Genomic DNA, 21,744 nt, shown 5'->3' with positions numbered 1-21,744 from the left:
GGTCTATGGAGATGGGTCGCTCCTCTGCCATCGCCTTATCCTGCCCCCCCATATCCTGCTGCCTCTAGGGGTGTATGAGGCTGGGTCTATCTCCCTGCCCCTGTGCTGCCCCCTGCACAGTATGTCCTGAGAGTAACTGAGTTTCCCTGGACCAACATTTCACATCCCCCCACCCCACATGTCTCTTCTCTTCCCCAGCTCCCTGCACCCCACCCCATTTCCCCTGCACCCCAGGCTGGGTCTCTGCCAACCCCCTCTCCTCCCCTCCTGACCCCAATATCCCCTGCCCCTACGGGTCTATGGGGCTGGGTCTCTCCCTCCCCACTTCTCCCACCATCCCCTCATCCCTTCCCCCAATATCTCCCTGCTCCAGTCTGTCTGTGGGGTGGGTCTCTCCCTGAAGCCCCGCCCCCAGAGCGGGGCTCACAGACAATCCCCGCCTGGCGGCTGTGACGTGCGCTGGGGCTGTGACGTGCGGTGACCAGAAGGTGTCACGTGTCCATGGGCGGGGTTATGCAGATGAGCAGTGTCTGGCGGCAGGACGGAGAGCAGCGAGAGGAACCGAAGGAGCCCGGTGGAGAGAATTCTCTGCGTGTGGACAGAATCTGGTGTGGAGAGTTCGTGCTGTGGGTCCCTGCACCGGAGTCACTTCGGGGCAGTGATTGCCACTGAGCTACATATTGACCAAAGGCGTGTGAATAGAGTGTTGCCTGGCCGGGAGCAGCTCCTGGTGATAAGGAAAGGAGTGGGTGAGGCTTCTCCTGTTTGCCGTGGGGAGAGGGGTTCCAGGATGTCACAGCCCAGGGGGCTGAATCATGATTCTGAAGTGGGAGAGCAACTTCCCCTGCTCCCACTCATTGTCCACTAGGGTGCTGGGCTGGGATCTCTAGGGAGGGGAGCACAGGAAAAAACAGTCTTTCCAATCGAACCCAGGAGTCCTGGCCCCCAGTCCCCCTGCTCTAGACCCCCTCCACTCCCAGGGCCAGGGATAGAACCCAGGGGTCCTGGTGCCCAGCCCCCTCCCTGGTCTGACCACTCGACCCCACTCTCCTCCCAGGGTGGTGCAGGGGTCACTGGGTCCATGTCCCAGCTCTGCTAAGGACCTTGGCTGATTTTCCCAAAGTGCTTCCTTCTGAATCCAGCACATCTGCCCCCCCACCCCCCGGTCGCTGACCACCCCCGTGTGGGGGTACCAGCACTGTGCAGGGTTGTGATGGGAAATTGTCCAAGCTAGCCCAGGAGAGACGTGTGTGTCCCTGCTGCCCCCTGCTGGTGGGGCTGAGCCCTGCTCTGTCTGTGTGTGTGTGGTGGCTTTGCAGGATTTTGTATCCTGCAGCAAGTGACACACACACATATTGACGCACAAAGGGACTCACACAATCCCAAGAACACTCACACACAACATACCCAGAGGGGCATGCTAGCCCAACCCGCAAAGAGAGAAACAATCACACCCCCAGCCACACTCACAATCACACACACACCAGAATATTCACAATTGTGCTCAGAGACACAACCGCACACACTTCCCTCCCACTCCTCCCAACACAAGGACCTCCTGCCCCATTGAAGAGCTGTTGCCATGTTCTCCAGGTTCACCCCTCGGTATGTGCCAGGGTGAGCACCACCAAAGTGCATGGAATTTGAGGGGCGGGGCAGGGCAGCACACGGTGATGGAGTTTCTGTAGTGTAGAGGTTCTCACGGTAACCTGACATGCAAAAGGGCCTCAGCCCAAAACCAGGCAGAAACATACTGGCTTCCTTTTCCCAGCTCCCCATGCTGTCCAGCAAGGCACTCCTCCTTCTGCCACTGGCCTGTCCCTGGGATAACCCCAACCCCCACATGATGGAGGGTGCTGACATCAGTGGACAAAGTACCTTGGCATCAGCCTGGGGAAGCTCGAGGAATTAGGCCAGTCGCCTTTTGAATGCTTGCATCCGAAGAAGTGGGTATTCACCCACGAAAGCTCATGCTGCAAAACGTCTGTTAGTCTATAAGGTGCCACAGGATTCTTTGTTGCTTTTAAATAGATCAAATCCTGAAGAGGTAGTTGAAATAGAGGAAACGAGTTTTCAGATGAGGTAGAACGTGGGCCTATCACAGAGCGAGAGATAGAAGAGGCTATTAGACAGACAAAAGCAAACAGGGCACCAGGTGAAGATAGAATAACCGCAGAAATGCTAAAAGCCGACCTGAATATGAGTGCCGGGATTCTAAAGGAGCTATTCAACAAGGTGTGGGAAGAAGAGAAGGTACCTGAAGCATGGAAGAAAGGTATCATCGTGAAATTACCAAAGAAGGGTGATTTGTCTTTGTGTGGTAATTGGAGAGGTATAAACTTGCTATCAGTGCTCGGGAAGGTTTTCTGCAGAGTTCTGTTACAAAGAATAAGACAAGCAGTAGAAGAGATCCTGAGGGAAGAACAAACAGGATTTAGGAGTGGGAGAGGATGCGTTGATCAGATATTTGTACTACGTACGATCATGGAACAATCTCTTGAATGGAACTCGCCACTGTTCATTAATTACCTCGACTTCGAGAAGGCATTTGATAGCGTCCACCATCCATCTCTCTGGAATATCTTAAAAATATATGGATTCCCTTTGAAAGTGATTAACATCTTCAAAGATATGTATGCCGGCAATAAGTGTTGTGTTCGCCATGAAGGACAGCAGAGCGAGTGGTTCCATGTGAGAACGGGAGTTAGACAAGGGTGCGTTATTTCGCCCATCCTATTTCTTGTGGTCATAGATTGGGTGATGCGGAAAGCCACTGAAGATAGGCCAAGAGGGATCGCATGCGGACCCTCTGGTCATATTGAAGACTGTGACTTTGCGGATGACATCGCCCTGATTTCAAGCTCTCAGACGGACCTCCAAGAGAAGACTGATAGAGTAGGTAGAGTAGCAAGGTGCGTAGGACTTAATATCCATGCCGGTAAGAGCAAAATAATGAAAGTAAAAACAGCCAGCTCAACGAAGACAGTGTTATGTGACATAGAATTGGAGGAGGTGAACGACTTCAAATATCTTGGTAGTTACATATCGGCTGATGGCAATATTCAGAAGGAGATATCTACCAGAATCGGTCTTGCAGCAAATGCATTCTATAGACTTCAGAATATTTGGAGGTCAACCATCTTGCAAATGAAAACCAAGGTAGAGATCTACAGGTCGAACGTCCGCTCTGAGTTGCTCTATGCGGCGGAAACATGGAGGACCAACAAGAAGATAGAAAGTCGGCTTCGGGGCTTTGAAGGAAAGTGTCTTAGGCGAATTCTTAACATACATTGGCCGCAGCGTATCACCAATGTTGAAGTGAGCCGATTAACGGGCATCAACAATATAGTGGATGAAGCCAAACAACGAAGATGGAGGTGGCTGGGGCATGTGTTGAGAATGGATGCTGACAGACACCCTCGTATTGCCCTACGATGGACACCACAAGGAAGAAGGAGGAGAGGTAGACCATTGGGGATGTGGCGAAGGACCATTGAAGAGGAAATGAAAGGTATGGGAATGAAGTGGGATGAAATCTGCTGTCTCACTCAAGAACAAAATGAATGGAGGAGAGTGGTTGGCGCCTTATGCTCCACAGGGAGTGAATAATAATAAGAAGAAGACCCCTACTCTGCACTCCCCCAGTGCAGCCCAAGGCTTTTCCTCCCCCGAACCACACATCCTCTCCCTCTCATGCTGGATTGTCTGGCACAGGCTCCTTCAAGGATTTGCATTTCTTGGTAGTTTTTAACCCCATCACCGCTTCCTGCCCAGCCCCCTCTTGCTGTGCAAGATGGTTCGGAGGGGGATGGGAAGAACCCAGGAGTCCTGGCTCCCAGCCCCACCTGTGCTAACATACGAGACTCCACTCTAACCCCAGCGCTGGGACTGGAACCTAGGAATCCTGACATCCATCATCCTTTCCTCTAACCACTAGACCCCACTCCCACCCTTTTGGGGAGCCAGGACTCCTGGGTTCTGTCCCAAACTCTGGGAGCAGAGTGGGGTCTAGTGGTTAGAGCAGGAGGAGCCAGGACTCCTGGGTTTTATTCTCAGTGCTGCTGTGTGACACTGGGTCTGTTTCTCCTCTCACTTTTTGGGTATGGAGCCTGTAAACTCTCTGTGGCATGGCCTCTCTCTCACTGTGTCTGGGCAGTGACTGGCCCAACGGGGGCCTTGATTCTGTGCCGGTTTCTGTAGGTGCTGCTGTTGTACAGATAAATAGTCATGATACTAAAAGGCGTGGCACCCTTCTCCCTCCCCGATTCTCCACCCTGAGCCCCTTGTGCTGCTGCCCTCATCAATGGCAGTGCAGGAAGCCACCCAGCCCTAGCCCTAAAACAAGAAGATGAGAGAAGAAGAAAAAAAAAAAAAGCTCACACCAACAGGAAACCAGCCCCAGCAATTTGTGACTTCACTTCCCAAAATTAGACGCGCGCACACACACACATGCAGAGCCCTGCTCAAACAGCCCCCTTTGCGAATCTCGTCCAGGGAGGTCTAGGCGGGAAGCTTCATGTGGGAGCGGTGATGGACGGCACCATCAAGGTAGGTTCTGGAGATGGTCCTCCAGGTACGGGTGTCTTGGCTCCAACTGGCACTGGGCTCACACTGGGCTGTGTTCAGTTCCTCTCTCTGGTGTGCGCCCTGGCTCCACAAACGCCCCTGCCCCCTGCTCTTTCCTTCTGGTACCAAAAATATCCTCTTCCTTCGCCCCAGAGAGGGACACCCATGGTGCTGCTCAGCACATGGCTTCCCCCCACCTTCACTCTCATTCCTAGGAGTGTGTGGGAAGGGGGTCAAGACTGGGGCGAGCCCGTGTCCCGAGGGCAGGGTATGGGGGGGGGCTTGCTCCCTCCTCAGAGCATGGGGGTGCCAATAGGCATCTATGGATGGTCCCCCTAAGCAGGGCCAGGATGGGAGGCCTGTTCCCCCAACATGGAGAATCTGGGGTGCAACCTTACTTAACGGGTCAGTCTGTCCTTTCTCTGACTCTCCCATTCCATCTTCAACTAGTGCTTGTGGTTCATTCATTCTTTTTCATTCCTTTCCTTCTCTAGCTTGTATGTTCTTGCTTTCTTTTTTCCCCTCTACCTTTCATGCTCTTGCTTTCTTTCCTTCTTTTTCTAATATATTTTCTCTCCCTTTATTTCTTTCTCTGCCTTTCACGTTCTTTTTGCTTGCTATGGCACAAGTTATTTTTTTCACTTACTCATTTTCCTCGCCCCTTCCGAGCCAAGCGGGTTCTCCTCGCACACAGATTTTGACAGGTTTTCCTCCTGATCAGCAAGTGGATTAAGCACGTCTTCAGTGGGGGTTTGTCATGCCAGGGAGCAGGCTGGCCGGGTGTCTTTGTGGCCGTCTGCTGTCCATGCATAGGCATGGTCCTCTCCTCCTCTGGCCCTGCCCTTGGTTGCTCTGTAGTTTTTAAGCCTTCCCTTGGAGCTGTCAGCACCAGCCACCTCTGCTCTAGGTGCCCAGAGGAGGAGAGGTGCTGGGCTCCAGCCTGGGACTCTGCCTCCCTCCTGCCTAGCCCTGACTATGAAGCCTGGCCCTGGCACTCCCTTCTTCAAGTGCCTGGTGGACAAGAGGTAACATGTGGCTGCAAGCAAAATGGCCAAACTTGTGGGCCTCATGTGAAGCAGCAAGAATCCCAACCACCTGGTCAAACCACAGGCATCAGGGTAACAAGTTCTAGAGCCCCAACCAATTTTGGCCATTCACCACCCAAGGCCTGGCTCCAGTGGGCAAGTCACCCAGCAGGAGGGGAAAGATTTGCTCTATGCACAGCTGGAGACAGGAAAGTTGAGCCCTGTGAGCTCCAGGGCTTTACCACAAGCCAACACAAGGTCCCCCTGAGATTTGAACTCAGATTGTAGGATTCAGAGTCCTGAGTGCTGCCCGTTACACCACAGGACCAGCTGGTGCTGCAGTCTCTGCACAGTGGTGACCCTCATGGGGCTGGCTCGTGTAAGGGACTGTTGGCCCCTTACTAAAACTTAGTGGGGGGTTTGGTTGGCTATTTCCCAGTCCCAATAGAAGGGGGAAGGGCCAATGGTGAAATCAGGCCCCTGAGACTGACAGTCCCCTGGGCAATGGGGAGAGGCCAAAGCTCCAAGTTAGCCGCACTGACAGGCCAGGCAGTGTAATGAGGGAGTCACCAGGCCAGGGGGTCCCATCCTCCGTGGGAGCTGGAACTGCCTGGGCCAGAGTGGGGCAGAGCTAAGGAGAGAGCAGGAGCCCGAGAAGAGCCAGGGAGCAGAGCTGCATCAGCCAGGGAGAACCAGAGCAGATCTGTGCGGGGAGAAGAGCTGCAGCAAGCGGAGCCAGAGGAGCAGCCCAGGGAGCTGGAGGCAGAGCCGCAGCAGCACTGGGGCTGGAGGTGGGTGCAGTGAGCAGCGTGGGAGAGCAAGGGGGACCCTGGGCGGAAGGCCCAGTGCAAGGAGATGCCACCCCTCAAGAGGCCTTGCAGGCCAGACTTTTGGGAGTGGGGGGATCATATCCCCTACATGGGGGCTGACACTGGGAACAAGGGGCCTGTCACCTAGAGCATGTGGCCACTGCCAGAGCAAGTGTCCAGCCCGTGGTGTCCCTGCAGCACAGCCAGGGCCTGGGAAGGAGGCCTGGGACATGTGAGGGAGAGACTGTGACCTGCCCTGACCCTCCAGAGACGCTGGTTGTGATCTCCCTGCGCCACAGAACAGGGTGACGTGTTTTCCTTTCCCATCTTTCCTTATGTTTTACATTGATTGCTGGGTAACAAATGGTGTTTGCTTGAAGCACATGCAATGAGGAGTGGGTCAGGGAAGTGCCCAGAGTGGGGACACTGTAGCCCCATTCAAGTGAGCATGACAAGATTGGGGGTTCAGCCCCCCAGGATTCCTGGGCCCAGCCTTGTTGGGGTTACGAGGTCTCTGCCACACAGGAGAGTAGAAAGAGCGTCCTTGGGGTCAGGCAGCCTCTGGGTAAGGGGGTGGGGAATCAGATCCTTTCTCTGGCCAATTGCACCAGGGTCGTGTATAAACCAGAGAAGTTCCCCAGAATAGCCAGACCTGAACCCCCTGTACACTTGTGCTCTGTCCTCATTGCTTCTCTGTCTCTCTTCCTCTCATCTCTGCTGCTCCCCCTCTGGGCTTTCTCAGCACCTGACCCCACAGCGCTTCCTGCCAGCCAGAGACTGCGTGTTCTAGACCTGCTCCTGTGGATGTGGCCTCTCTCCTGCTTCCTGAGGAAAGGAACCTTTCCAGGAAATGGCCACAGCTTCTGGGAATCCGCATGTGGCTGGCGGACAGCACCAGGAATCATTTGGCTCCTGGCACACAAGGCAACTTAAAAGCTGAGCGCCCAGAGAGGGGCTTGAACCCTGGACCCTCAGATTAAAAGCCTGATGCTCTACCAACTGAGCTACCTGAGACCCTTTTCAGTATTCAGCACAAGAGCGACCAGGCAGGCAAAAGAGAGGCAAAAAGAGTCCCCAGAACCCCTCCTCTTTTTCTGCACAGCCACTGCCTGTCAGCAGGATTCCTCCTCCTCCTCCCTCCTGTGCCTCAGTGCGACTAAATCTCCACACCTAGACAGCCGGTCCGTCCGCTGCACCCCAATCCCCCAGGCCTGAGCCTCCCTGCCAAAACCCTGCACCTGGCTCCAGAGAATTAAGTCTCACGTGTCGCTGGGAACTCGACTTCTTGTGCCCAGAGAGTCTTGCCCCCCCTCAGCAGATGACCTGAGAAACACAATGTCCATCTTTTCCAAAGAAGTGCTTGGAGGGGTTTTTCTCATGTTACCATGTGGCCTAATGGATAAGGCGTCTGAGTGTGGATCAGAAGACTGAAGTTTCGAGTCCCTTGGTGGTTGTATTTCTGCAGTTTTACCTTTGTGCTGAACGTCCTGCTCCCTTCAGGGCTGGAACCTCTTCTTGGCCGCTCAGGCCAATGCTCTGGCTTCAGCTAGAGCCCCGGGAAGGAGTTGGGGGTTGGGTGTCACAAAGGCTGGGACATGAGCCCCAGGTGCTTCCAGTCTCGCCTTTGCCATTCCTGACTTGCCAAAGAAAATGGGCGGCTGCCCGGGCTAGCGTGTGCGCCTGTCCCTGTGCTGGAGGGTACTTGCTACATAGCGTCTTCGGAGCCTGGGTGTTTCTCTGCTTCTCGCCAGCTGGGGAAAAGCCTCTTGGGGTAAAATCTCCTGCCCCACTGCCAAAGTGAGCACCTTGAGTGGGACCAGTCAGAGGCCCCACCATGGGGGCTGGCCCTGCTTTCCTACCCTCTTGTGATGTTGGCCACAGAGCATCAGCAGCCGCCCCGCATGCTGGTGACCTTCACTGGGTGTTTGGCATGGCAGGGAGCAGCCTGGCTGGGTGTTTTTGTGCCTGTCTGAAGGCCACACATAGGCATGGTCCTGCCCTCCTATAGCCCTGACCTCAGTTGCTCTGTGGCTTTTAAGCCTTCCCTTGGAGCTGTCAGCACCAGCTGCCTCTGCTCTAGGTGCCCAGAGGAGGAGAGGTGTTGCTGGGTCACTTTTACAGATGCCCCTTCCCTGCCACTGCCCTTGCTCAGCTGCACAGAGGAGCTTCCATCCCCAGTCCCTGCCTGTCACTGCCCAGCAGCCCTCTGGCACCATTCCTGAGGGTCACCCTGCCTTGCTCTCTTCCTGCCATGTTGGGAAAGACAGCTCCCATCTCTCCTTGTTAAAGGGCAGGTGGGCCAACTAGGGGCAGAAGCCCATTCTATGTTTTCCTACTGCAGAGCCCAAGCTCAGGGACTCACCTTGGGTGCAGGCACTGCTGTGCTCCTAGAAAACAAGCCACCTCTGCACAAAGAGAGATGACAGGGTCTGCTAAAGCCCGGGATCGAACCAGGGACCTTTAGATCTTCAGTCTAACACTCTCCCAACTGAGCTACTTTGGCATACACATGGTAGTATTTTGGCCTGTTGCTTCTCTGTCCGGGATGTTTTTGTCAGCAGTTGCACAGAAAAAGGAGAGGAAAATGAACGGCTGCTCCACACCCCCACCGGAGGAACCCGGCGCCCTTAGCTGTGGGGAGTAAGAAGTGGCTGTTGGCTGACAGGGCCTGTCCCCGAGGAGCTGGTACAGCAGCTGCCACCTCCCCCTCGGCTCCAGGCTGTGGGAAATGCTCATTGCCTGGCTGCATGGGCGGCTGCTGCTCCGTGCTCTGGAGAGCATCTGTATTGCTCTGTCAACCCCCCGTCTTCACTGAGCCAGTCTGGTAAGGGCCCAGGTGCCCCCTCCGGCCTGGCAGCTGAGAGTCTGTGCAGACATCAGCCCCCCTGCCAGCCCCACAGGCAGCAGCAGCGCCAGCCCCCCCAGCACCACAGGGGCACTCAATGCACTTCCTGTGGGGAAATGGCTCCTTGGCGTCCAGCTGCTAGAGTGAGAGCCAGGAGAGAGCAGTGTCTGGCTCACCGTGGGGGAGAGAAGAGACCTGGTGAGTGCGGATCTCCCTCAGCCTCCCCCGCAATGCTGGTCAGTTGTATTGTCACTGTGATAGTCGGTGCTTCCCTTCAGGGCCGGCCCTAGAGGGTTCTGTGACAAAGCCCCCCATATCCTCCCCAGGCCCTGCCCCCACTCCACCCCGTCCCCCAAGCCCCCACCCCTGTCCCCTCCTGCTCCATTCCTCTCCCTCCCCCACCTCTTTCCGTCTCTGCTCCTCCCCCTCCCGCCCAGTGCCTCCTGCACCCCACTGAACAGCTGATCACTGGCAGGTGGGAGGTGCTGAAGGGGAAGAGGAGGAGCTTGTCAGCAAGGCCTGTAGTGGGGGCGGGGGGAGGAGCTGGCTGCCAGTGGGCGCTGAGCACCTATTTTTCCTCTGTTGGTTCTGCAGCCCCGTAGCTCCCATGGAGTCACTGACTTGGCTCCTTTCACACTCTAGAGAGAGGAGCAGAACCAGGGCTATGGCTGATCTATGGGGCACCAGGTGAGTGGCAGAGGCTTCAGGCGCTGAGAGTTTGCCTGACCCCTCAGGGACACAGTGTGAGGTGGTGTCCCGGGGATCTCAATGAAAGGAGCAGAACAGGATTTACTTGGGGTGGGGAGAGAATTGAGAGTGTCTCAGGGGGTTGTACAGAGGTGTTGCCCGGGTGAGAGACTGGCTAAAACACAGGCCTCGCTGTGAGCAGGATTTGAACCTGCGCAGGGGAACCCTATTGGATTTCGACTCCAACACCTTAACCACGCGGCCATCACAGCTGTGAGCACAAAATTGCCCCAATGCCAGAGAAACTGGTAAAGAATCACAATGCCCAGGCGTGAAATCATCTGAACTACAGAATTCCCACCACAAACCTGGCTCCCAAAGCACAGGGGGGATTTGGGTTTGTTCTCTTTGCTTAGCCATGTGCAGTCGCACAGAGAGCGCGTTTAACAGTCTCCCCTCCCACAGAGCGGGAATGGGAAATGATTCTCAACTTGAAGCCTGATGTAGGGTGACCAGACGTCCCGATTTTATCGGGACTGTCCCAATATTTGCTTGTTTGTCCCGCGTCCCGTCCGATGTTTTGTCGGGACACTGGACAAACAAACAATTTTGCCCTCTGCTCTGGCACACAGGCAGAGCCCGGAGGGACACTCGCCCTCCCACCCCCGCCCCCTCCTTTCCCATTGGATCCCTCCCCAAATCCCCGCCCTGGCCCTGCCCCCAGCCCCACCCCCTCACTGCCCCATTGCATCCCTCCCCAAATCCTCACCCTGGCCCTGCCCCCAGCCCCACCCCATCACTGCCCCATTGCATCCCTCCCCAAATCCTCACCCTGGCCCTGCCCCCAGCCCCACCCCCTCACTGCCCCATTAGATCTCTCCCCAAATCCAGCCCTGGAGCCTATGGGGCAGCGCAGTGGTGCTGGAGGCAGTGCGGAGCAGGCAGGACCCATGTGGGCAGGGGGCGGAGACACACGTGGGGCAGACACGCTCCTCCCAGGAGGGCCCAGGCCCAGCTGCCTGGTTCGCCCCTTGCCCGGGAGCTGCAGGAGGGACCTGGAGCGCGGCTCGGCTGCAGAGCTCGGAGCCCAGGCTGGGCCCAGGAGCGAGGGGATGGGGGAGCTGGGGGGTGTATCGGGGGTCGGAGCCGAGAGTTGAGTGGAGATGGGGCTGTGCCACTGCCGCCTGGCGGTGGGGGAGGAGCCTCCGGCTTTTTTTTTTTTTTGCTCCGCCACCCGCGTCCCAATATTTCATCTTTGACATCTGGTCACCCCAGCCTGGTGTGAATGAGGATGTCTGGACCAAGGGGCCAGGGACTGGCCTTTGCTAGAGAAACCACTGTCAAGTTTTAGCCAATTAGGACAAGTCAGCAAATAAGAACAACCTCAGGTCTCAGTAACTGCTGCAGGTAGCAAAGTCCTACAGGGAGCAGTTTCTGGCACTACACCTGCCCAGCTCTGCTCCCTGGCTCTTCTCGGGCTCCTGCTCTCTCCTTAGCTCTGCCCCACTCTGGCCCAGGCAGTTCCAGCTCCCACGGAGGATGGGACCCCCTGGCCTGGTGACTCCCTCATTACACTGCCTGGCCTGTCAGTGCGGCTAACTTGGAGCTTTGTCCTCTCTCCATTGCCCAGGGGCCTGTCAGTCTCAGGGGCCTGATTTCCCATTGGCCCTTCCCCTTTCTATTGGGACTGGGAACTAGCCAACCAAACCCTCGCCCCCCCTCCCCGCACCACACACACACACACACACACACACTAAGTTTTAGTAAAGGGCCAAGAGCCCCCTTACACAAGCCAGCCCCATGAGGGTCACCGATGTACAGAGAAGACAGCATGAGCTGGTCCCATGGTGTAACGGGCAGCACTCAGGACTCTGAATCCTACAATCTGAGTTCAAATCTCAGTGGGAGCTTGTGTTGGCTGGTGGTAAAGCCCTGGAGCTCACAGTGATCAACTTCCCTGTCTCCAGTTGTGTAAGAACCAGTCTTTCCCCCCCTCCTGGGTGACTCACATCTCCTAGAGCCAGGTCTCTGGCTGGGATGGACACAGTGGGTTGGGGCTCTAGAACTTGCTACCCTGATGGTTGGGATTCTCGCTGCTTCACAAGTTGGGGCCTTGTGCTTCCTGCCACACTTTTCCTCTGGCCCACATGGCGCTTGAAAAAAGGAGGGTTGGGGCCAGGATTGATAGTCAGGGCTTGGCAGGAGGGAAGAAGATTCCCAGGCTGGAGCCCCACACACCTTCCCTCCTCCTCTGGGCACCTAGAGCAGAGGCAGCCCAACTCTGTCTGCTGGACACCTCGGCAGCGTAGGTGAGTTCATGTAAATACAGTCTGGTCCCAAAGCCTCCCCCAACCCTGGCTCATCACTAGCTGTCAGGGGAGAGTCATTCACACCTTGCTTCCAAATCATCATTTGAAATTCTGAGGTTGGCCAACATTGCCGAAGCCAATGCACCGACATTGTCAGCAAACACAACAGCTGGGTGAGGAAACCCGGCTTTGTCCAGACTTTTCAAACCTATTTTACTTTCTCAGGTACAAGTATTTTTCATACGTTGGATCTGCTTTTGAAGTGTGTGTTAACGTTTCAATTTCCATTCAAATTTGCAACCAATGACAACATTGGCAGCGCTGCATGTAACTACCTGACCACTGGGGAGGGGGGTTGGGGAAATTCGGGGAAGGGGGTGCACAGCCCCCTGGCTGGGGGGCGTATAGGGAATGCCAGGTTTCACTGAATTGAGTCTCCTACTGCAGCACCTCAGTAGGTTACATCAGAGAGGAGCTGCAGTGTCTAGGCAGTGGGATGCCTGTGCCTTTAAGAGCCCAGCCCTGGGAAGCCCATGCTGAGAGGTGCTGCCTGTGGGAGGGGAAATAGAAAAGCCCCTCTGCTCCCCCCACCCTGTTTTTGCAAACACTGGAGTCTCAGCCCCCCCCCCGGGGTAAATGTTACCCCTCTGCCCCTGCCTGTGCCGGGGTTTAACCCTCTGGCAGCGCCTCCCCCTGGGCTTAACTCTGGCTCCTTCCCCCCTCCCTGACTTTGCCCTTCAGCCCCTCTCCTAACTCTGCCTCCAGCTGCTTGAGCCCCCGACCAGTCAATTTCCACCCCCTGCTCAGACCCTGGCCACCCCCTCCTCTGATTTGCCCCCCTTTGCCCCTCTTTAATCCCTATAAAAAGTAGGGGGGGGGCTGGGTCCCATTCTCGGGGGCGGGGGGTGCTGGGCGCCTGGCCCCTGCCTTTCCAATGCTCAAAGTGCCCCACGATCTTGCGGATGTTTGCCGATTGCTGCAGGGTCACCTGCAGGGAGAGGGAGACAGTTAGGAGGTGATGCAGCCAAGGGTGCCTCACCCAACACTGAGATGCAGCCACCTCTGGGGTGGGTTGCACAAGTTGGCAAATGAATTTGGAACAGGAAAGTCAGTGAAAGGACCGAGGCAGCTGGAGGAGGTGGAGAAAACCAGAAGCCCTGGATCCCAGCCCTGCCCCTCCCCCACTCTACCCCCTAACCTCCACTCTCCTCCCAGAGTTGGGGAGAGAACCCAGGAGTCCTGGTCCCCAGCCTTGCCCACCCCCATATTCCATCCAACAGCTGCCCCAATTCCAGGGCACTGCCATAGGGCACACCAGGGCCTGCCTGTTTGCACAGGACGGGCGACGCCAGTGCCCCAGGGTGGGGAGAGACGATGCTAAGGGAGAAGCAGGCAGCAGACACCCCCACGACAGAGTAAGAAGTGCTAGGGGGCGCCGTGCTGCAAGGAGTGAGGGGGGTTGTCAGGGAATGGGAAGATTTCCCCTCACAGCGGGTGCATCTGTCTCCCCCGCAATTCCTCCCCAGCCCTACCCCGGCCCAGGCTAACCCCGGCCCAGCTACCAGGGTTACATTTGGCCTGGATTCCCCAGCTGCTGGGGGAGGGGCATGGGGCTGGGGAGCATGAGCCTCTACTCCCCCTTCCCCCGACACAGTTGCATGGGCACTGACCAAAGGAGCCTGCAGCACTGCTGCCTAGAGGAAACTGAGGCACCAGCCCGTGACAGACACATCATGGCTCTCCTCATCCTCATCCACTTTTCCAGATACAACCCGGGGTGTGTGTGTGTGGGGGGGAAAACTCAGGGCAGTTGCATAGTTAACCTGTGGAACTCCTTGCCAGAGGATGTCGTGAAGGCCAAGACTATAACAGGGTTCAAAAAAGAACTAGATAAATGAACAGAGGACAGGTCCATCAAGGGCTATTAGCCAGGGTGGGCAGGGGCGGTGCCTGTAGCCTCTGTTGGCCAGAAGCTGGGAATGGGTGGCAGGGGATGGATCACTTGATGATTCCCTGCTCTGTTCATTCCCTCTGGGGCCCCTGGCACTGGCCGCTGGCAGGAGACAGGAGGATACTGGGCTAGATGGACTTTGTGTCTGACCCAGTCTGGCCGCTCTTATGTCTCCATTGGCGCAGCAGTGACACCCAGTGGCCAATCAGGGTAACACACAGAGCATGTTTCCCTTGGAGCAGCAGTGACACCTCGTGGTCATTCAGGGTAATGCACAGAAGGTGTTTCCCTTGGCGCAGCAGTGGCACCCAGTGGCCAGGTGGCGTAATGCACAGCGTGTGTCTGCCTTCTAGGAGCAGTGACCCCCACGGACCAGTCACGGTAATGCACAGAGTGTGTTTCTCACCAATCTGGGTAATGCACAGAGCAGTGACACCCAGTGGCCAGCAGGTGGCATCAGACTCTTCTCGTTTGGTGGGGGACTGAGGTGGGCTAGACAAAAAAATTGGGGGGGGCTGTTCCCTCCCATCACCTGGCCCCACCCTTCACGGGGGCCATGCCTCTCATGCCTCTGCTCCTTCTCACTTAAAGGCCAGGCTCATCTCCTCTCCCCCCCGGCCAGGGTTTAGAGCAATACAACCTTTAATAAAATAAAATAGTAAACAGTGTTACTTTAAATAATTTAAATCTGTCCAAATTTTAGTATTAAATCCAAAGTTCTTAAAGATCCCATCAACAACCAAAACCTAAATGAAAAGTTAAAACCAAAAACAATGCTTAATTTAAAACCCAAATATTAAGAAAAACTTTGTTTTGAAAAATAAAAATTAACAAAGGCCATAAATTGAAAATTTCAACATTTTATCATAAAGGTGTGCTACAGCAGGATGATAAAAATAACATTAAATAAATAAGCCTGACCACTAAAACCTCCTATAAAGGAATTGAATCCTTGAATACTGGCCAAATCTGTATAAAGGTGTTGCAGGTCAACCATTCGAATCCAGCAAATGTCAATTAAAAGCTCCATTCCAACTAAAAAAAAACACCAAACAACCCAATAAACCAAAACAGTCACAGCCTGAAACAAACCTACACAGAAGCAAAATTAAACCTGTGCGAACATTGGAACAAATGATGTAAATTTCTAATTCTAACTTCTTGTTTCTCCCAGGAGGAAAGTGTTTTGCACCCCAATAACCAGGCTGTCACTGCAGCTTTCCTTTCACTAAATAAGATTTTTACCAAATATAAATTGCCCTCAAATTTCTCTAAGAGAAATTGAAATTGTATCTTTGCACTAATATCCCAAGTGTGCAAGTCCATCCCCTCAGAGCAGTCCCACACCCTGAGCCCAGGGGAGACTCCCAACTGGTTTGTGCATTTGTAACCCTGGGGCCTGAAGCTGATGAGAGAAAGGGAAGTGAGCCATCTTGGAGCTTTCTGATACCACCTGCTGGGAGCAGAGGGAATTGACTGAGCAACGTCCTGGCTAATTTTCACCTTGTTCTCTGCCAGCAGGCTCAAGAGTGACTTGACCATGGCAACACCCTATGTACATTTTGGGGCCATTGGGGTGAAATGTGAGTACTTTTGGGGTTGGGACCCACATGAGAAGGGATGTGGACAAACTGGAGAGAGTCCAGTGGTGTGCAATAAAAATGATTAGGGGGCTGGGGCACATGACTTACGAGGCCCTACAGGCCATATCCTGTATCTTAAGCTAAGGCAAAGTGAGCATCTCTATAGTGTGACCTTTTACTCAGAAAGGAAAATTGACCTTTATCTTGTTACTTAAATAGAGAAGTACCCACGCCTGTCTAAGACCTTTACCTAGACCAATTGACAATGGAGAATGGCATAAGGGGTTTTTCAGTGTTGTACCCACAGAATTAACACGTACACCACAAGGGAACTTATGTGCATATGTACATGTCATCAACATGCACAAACATACTAGCCTATGAAGTAAGCGTACCCTAATGTTTTGTGGGTAAGGAATGAAATTTGAGCATAGGAGGAAGGATTCCTGGCGCTTGTGCCCTATAAAAGAGGTAACCCACCTCGCTAGAGCACATCGCTCTGTCATTCTGACTTACATCCTCCACTCTCTATCTACTATCAGTAGGCTGTACTTGTTCTTAAACTTTAAGTTTCAAAGTAACTCGGCTAAGCTCGGTTTCCCTAAGTTTTTATTCTTTGTTTATTAGGATTTGATTTTAAGTTTAACTTAGTCAAGTAAACCCTAAGTAACATTAGCTTTTTCAAAGCACTGCATCTTTCACTCAAGAATTGAAAACCTGAACTGCAAGGCTGGTCCTGTGTCTCTTATCACCAGGTTATCAAGGAAGGGTGTGAGTATATTAACCAAAACTTTGTTGCATATAATGCCATATGTATCTTTTGAATAGCAGTAATGCAACTGTAACTTTATAACTCAATTAAATTAAATAAAATGTAAGCTAATAAATTACATTTTCATCATATTTTCCAAATTAATATTATTAGTACACCCTAAATCAGGCTACATGGGACAGAGAGTTGGAGTGCAGGGGGATGAGAGCACTGGCTAGGGGGTGCAGGCTTTGGGGTGGGGTTGGAATGAGCGGTTCAGGGGGCAGTAGAGTGCTCAACGTTAGGGTAGAGAATTGGGCTGTGAGGGCTCTGGAACAAGGCCAGGAAAAAGAGAATTGAGGCATGCAGGGCCGTCCTTAGGATTTATGGTGCCCTAGGCGAGATTATTAAACTGGTGCCCCTGTGCCTGATCTGCTCTTAGCAACAGAAATATAAGCTTACACTATTGGAAAACTTGCCACATTCACGGTATTAAAACCAGTTTAACTTAATGAAGCACAATGTAATGCTGATGCACTAGCACTAAAGAAGTAGCACTATAGAAAAAATTCTGATTTGACAGAATGATGCAAATAATATAATTTTTTTAATTTGTCAAAATTGTATTGGAAATTTATATGAAGAGGTATTGAAACAAAGATTTTTTTTAATTAAAAGCAATCTTTCTGGCTTTTTTGGCTGCAAAATCAGTTTAATAAGCTGGGTTTCCAAACAGTGGGAAAATATAACCCTAGTTTTACTGCTAGGTAAAGCACAAAGTGACCAAAATGAAGTCAGCACAGAATCATCTCATCTAGATTAAGGTCGCACAGAAATGTTACAGAAGTCCTATTGTGCCTTATTTTTGTTTGGAAAGACATTAGCAATAGCAGCACATTCACATGATAAAATACATGATAAATCACTGCCTCTAAAGTTCCATCAAAAACTGACATTTTCACAGCTCTAGCATGATCTGCTGTACAGATTCTTCACAAGGAAGTGTCCCTGGCCTTTTTAACTCATATTAACAATGTATTTACTTTATGAAAGTTGGAGAAAACATTGTGAAAACGTAAAACATTGGCTGCCCAACTTCTGGGCTGGCAAAAGCTATACTGACTCACAGGATAAAAAAAAAAGCAGGAGAATCTTAGTACAACATATGGTCAGTCTATACCAGGGGTCAGCAACCTTTCAGAAGTGGTGTGCCAAGTTCACTGTAATTTAAGGTTTCTCGTGCCAGTAATACATTTTAACGTTTGTAGAAGGTCTCTCTCTATGTGTATATTATATAAATAAACTATTGTTATTATCTGAGGTCCTACTCAGGCCACTGCCAGCTGAGTAAATGGAACCCCAGACCGGCAGTGGGCTGAGCGGGCCTGGTGGCTGGAACCCTAGACAAGGATCCCAGGCCCTGCTCAGCCCGCTGCTGGTCTGGGGTTCTGACCACCAACTCCTGCCAGCCAGGATCCCGGCCGCCAACCCCCCTCAGCCTGCTACCAGCCTGGGATTCTGCTCACCCAGGCTGGCAGGAGGCAGAGTGGGGCCGGCGGCTGGGCTCCTGACTGGCAAGAGGCCGGCAGCTGGAACCCCGGAGTAGCAGTAGGCTGAGTGCTGCCGGCACCCCAGACTGGCAGCAGACCGAGCCACTCAACCCTCCACCGGCCCTGCTCATCCCGCCTCCAGCCCACTCAGCCCGCTGCCGGCTGAGTGAATGGAACCCCAGGCTGACAGCAGGTTGAGTGGTTCAGCCGGCCTGCTCAGCCCGCTGCCAGTCTGGGGTTCCTTGGGGGGTCCCCAGGCCAGCAGCAGGTGCTGAGTGGGGCCGACGGCCGGTATCCCAGCTGGCAATAGGGCAGCAGTTGGAACCCCAGAGCAGTGATGGGCTGAGCCGCTCAGCCTGCCGCTACGTACCATCAAAAATCAGCTCACCTGCCACCTTTGGGACGTGTGCCGTAGGTTGCCGACCCCTGCTCTATACACCAGTAAGGAGATGAGCATATTACAGTTGTTGGAGGGCTCTTATCAGGAGTAATAGGCTATAGGAAAGTCAGTCGACATTTTTTGTTTCTCTGATGAAAACTGGCCCACTCCCTGCTTCAAACCAAACCTGTCACTAATAATTGTCAACAACTTAATTTTCTGTTTTTGGCTAAGATATTGATTTTTTTTAAAAAAAAATATTGAAATTGGATTCAGGATTGTTAGCAAGAATTTTTGGCAAACAAAGTTGTTAAATGACAATCTAAATGGCAACACAGTACTGCTTTCATGCTTGGCTCACCCCCAGCCTGCTGGTCCAACAGCTGCAGTAGTAGACCCCAAAATCCACCTCTTGGGGTGCAGAATAGCAACAGCAGCAGCAAACCCTCAGGTCCAATCACACGCCAATGGGCACCACCACCAGCCTTACGGACCATGGTGAAGTTAGCCCAGCATCTGATCTCAGGAACAGGTCACCCATGGAGCCACAGCAGCTCATCCTGCCCTGTGCAGCTCCCCCCCGGATGAGATGGATCGGTGGCAGCTGCCAGCCCGGGGGGAGGCGCTCCCCAGCTAGGGTGACCAGATCCAGATGTCCTGATTTTATAGGGCCAGTCCCGATATTTGGGGCTTTGTCTTATATAGGCACCAATTACCCCCACCTAGAGTGACCAGACAGCAAGTGTGAAAAATCAGGACAGGGGGTGGGGGTGGGGGTAAAAGGAGCCTATATAAGAAAAAGACCCCAAAATTGGGACTGGCCCTATAAAATAGGGATATCTGCTCACCCTACCCCAACCCCCTGTCCTGATTTTCCACACATCTGGCTAACCCCATCCCAGCCCCGTGTGACATTCCAATCCTGGCTCACTGCCCAGGAAGTGAGTTACTTTCACTGTCATTCCTCAGCAGGCAGCCAGCCAGCCTCCTCCCCCACACCTACCCCCCAGCACCTCACCCAACCCAGCCCTGATGGAGGGGAGGGAGGAGAGAGAGAGGGATCCTCCTGAGGAGGAGGGAGAAAGGAGGGGGTGCTCCATGGGGCAGGGGAGAAGAATGAATGTTATGGGGACAACAAAGGACACTGGTTCCAGAGCTGCAGAGCCTGCCTCACCTCACCTCAGCCGGGGGGAAAGAGTCACACTCACAGGTGAGCTCCTTCCCCAACCCCTACCCCCTCCCCTTCCCAGAGACCCCAGCAGCCAATCCCCTCCCTCAGACTGTGCTGCATTCGGCTCTCTCTAGGACCCAGCAGCCCTGCTCTTACATGCTCCACTGCTTCCCATCTGTCCGGGCTCCCAGCAGAGCGGTGCCCCCAGACCTAGTGGTGCCCTAGGCAGCTGCCTATGGCTAATGACGGCCCTGGAGACATGAGAGAGAGAGATCAGGCTAGAGCAGAAAGTGGTTGGGGGTGTGTGTGTGAAGGGTTTGAAATGCAAGGAGAAGAAAAATCTTTCTCCTGCTCCCTCTCATCAGAGTATCTAAAAACCAGATGAGAGATACCTCTCCCCCACTGCAACATCAACTCTGGTGGGCTCGGGCTGAGGAAGGAACTTCTCTCCCCAGCAGCTCCAGCACGCCTGGGCTGGGCCATGGACACCTCCCCGCACAGATCTGGTGTGCCTGGCCTGGGACAGGGGAGGGGCTCCTCTCCTCTCCATTGGGGACATGGCGGGATGAGAGATGTGACAGGGCTTTACGGGAAATCATTATTTGCCTGATTCATGTGCCAGTCCTAGTCCTTGCTGACCCAAACGAACGGTTTATCATGCATGCTGATGCCAGTTTGGAGGGCCTGGGAGCACTCGCCTACCAGGAAGTGGAAGATAAATGTAAATCTGTGGCCTTTGCCAGCTGAGGACTGTCTGATAGCGAAACTCGCTATCCCATCCACCAGCTGCAGTTCTTGGCCTTGAAATGGGCCGTGACTGAGAAATTTCCAGACTACTTGTCCGGTGCTCAGTTTCAGCTATGGACAGAGAACAATCCACTGACTTCTGTGTTAACAAGGGCTAAGCTGGATGCTACAGGGCAGAGATGGGTGGCTACTTTTGCTAGCCATAACTTCAGCATTCAATACCAATGAGTTGGTATAACAGGGAGTGTGATGTATCAGGACCACCAATTCTTGGCTGGGGGGGAGGGTGTAAGCAGGGTCAGAATGAACTCTACCCTGCCATCTGTTGGTGATGTGATGCAAAGGCATTTAGTTGCTGATGTGCATGGTCACACCCACCCCGCATTGCATGATGGGGGTGCTTGTCCAAATGGTGATTTTGGCTGCTGTGGGATCTCCAAACTCTTTCTTATTAGGGCAAGAGTAATTAAGTGTAGTAATCCTGGTGACATGAATCAAGAACAGTAGAACGGTACTTAGCAGTTCTTGATTTCAGAACTCACCCAAACCAATATAAAAATCTTTAGACAAGGCACATGGGTTCCAAACAATAGCAAGTTAAAAGAGATTGAAAATCAATATTTGTGTTTTGCACCATGGGATTCTTTAGCAATCTCTAAACACATATTTTATGGTTTTCTTCTCTTTAGTTTAAAAATAGACTTAATTATTATTCTTTTTTAAATAAGGTGTTATAGTATACACTGAAAATCTTCAATGCAGAAGCAGGAATTTTAGTTATACTTAAACAGGTTGTCTTTGATGGTACTTAAAAGCTAAAGTTGGTAGAAATATACTGCTGCATAAGAACCTGGTAGAAAAGTTTTGCTGGAAAAGTTAGCAGAGCGCGATTGTTAGTCACAGGTCAGTGGGTGGGTTTATGGAAATACTGGACTCTTGAGCAGGGGCAGGGGGGGCACACGACTTCTGTGGCATATGCACCACCTCTGCAACTGACGTTTGGTACCTCACTCCCTCACAACACACCTTTTACCTCAGGACTAAATACCCCATGAAAGAGATCTAACGGCATAAGCTTAGGGTGAGCAACTGCAGCACTAACAACAATTTGAAGAGATTCAAAACTGCCTCTGCCTCTGTCTTTCCACAACAGGGACAGCAGAAAGGACATCAGCAGCACCTGCAAGACACCAACAAACATCCATTTCTACCTCCCTCCACGAGCGGCCGTTAGGAACCCATACCCCTAAATGGTGAATACTTTTCAGGAGAGGGTGACGCTCTCAGGCCTCAAATGCCAGGTACAGTTACTCTGTCCTTGATCCAAAATCAACAGGAAAATACACTGGATTACTCCTGCCCCAATAACAA

General features: G+C 53.0%; 2 non-coding genes across 2 annotated transcripts; both read right to left on the bottom strand.

Annotated features, from left to right (window-relative positions):
• Nucleotides 1–8,830: 8,830 nt before the first annotated feature.
• On the bottom strand, nt 8,831–8,903 carry TRNAF-GAA. Its single transcript has one exon. It is a non-coding gene; the product is annotated as a tRNA-Phe (tRNA).
• A 1,219-nt stretch (nt 8,904–10,122) lies between these two features.
• Nucleotides 10,123–10,204, bottom strand: TRNAS-CGA. The gene has a single exon. It is a non-coding gene; the product is annotated as a tRNA-Ser (tRNA).
• Between the last annotated feature and the right edge of the window lie 11,540 nt (nt 10,205–21,744).

This window comes from Mauremys reevesii, linkage group 12, assembly GCF_016161935.1.
Source record: "Mauremys reevesii isolate NIE-2019 linkage group 12, ASM1616193v1, whole genome shotgun sequence".
In the NCBI taxonomy this organism is placed as follows: domain Eukaryota; kingdom Metazoa; phylum Chordata; order Testudines; family Geoemydidae; genus Mauremys; species Mauremys reevesii.
Note: the sequence above shows the minus strand (reverse complement) of the source record. Positions and strands in the feature narration are given on the sequence as shown.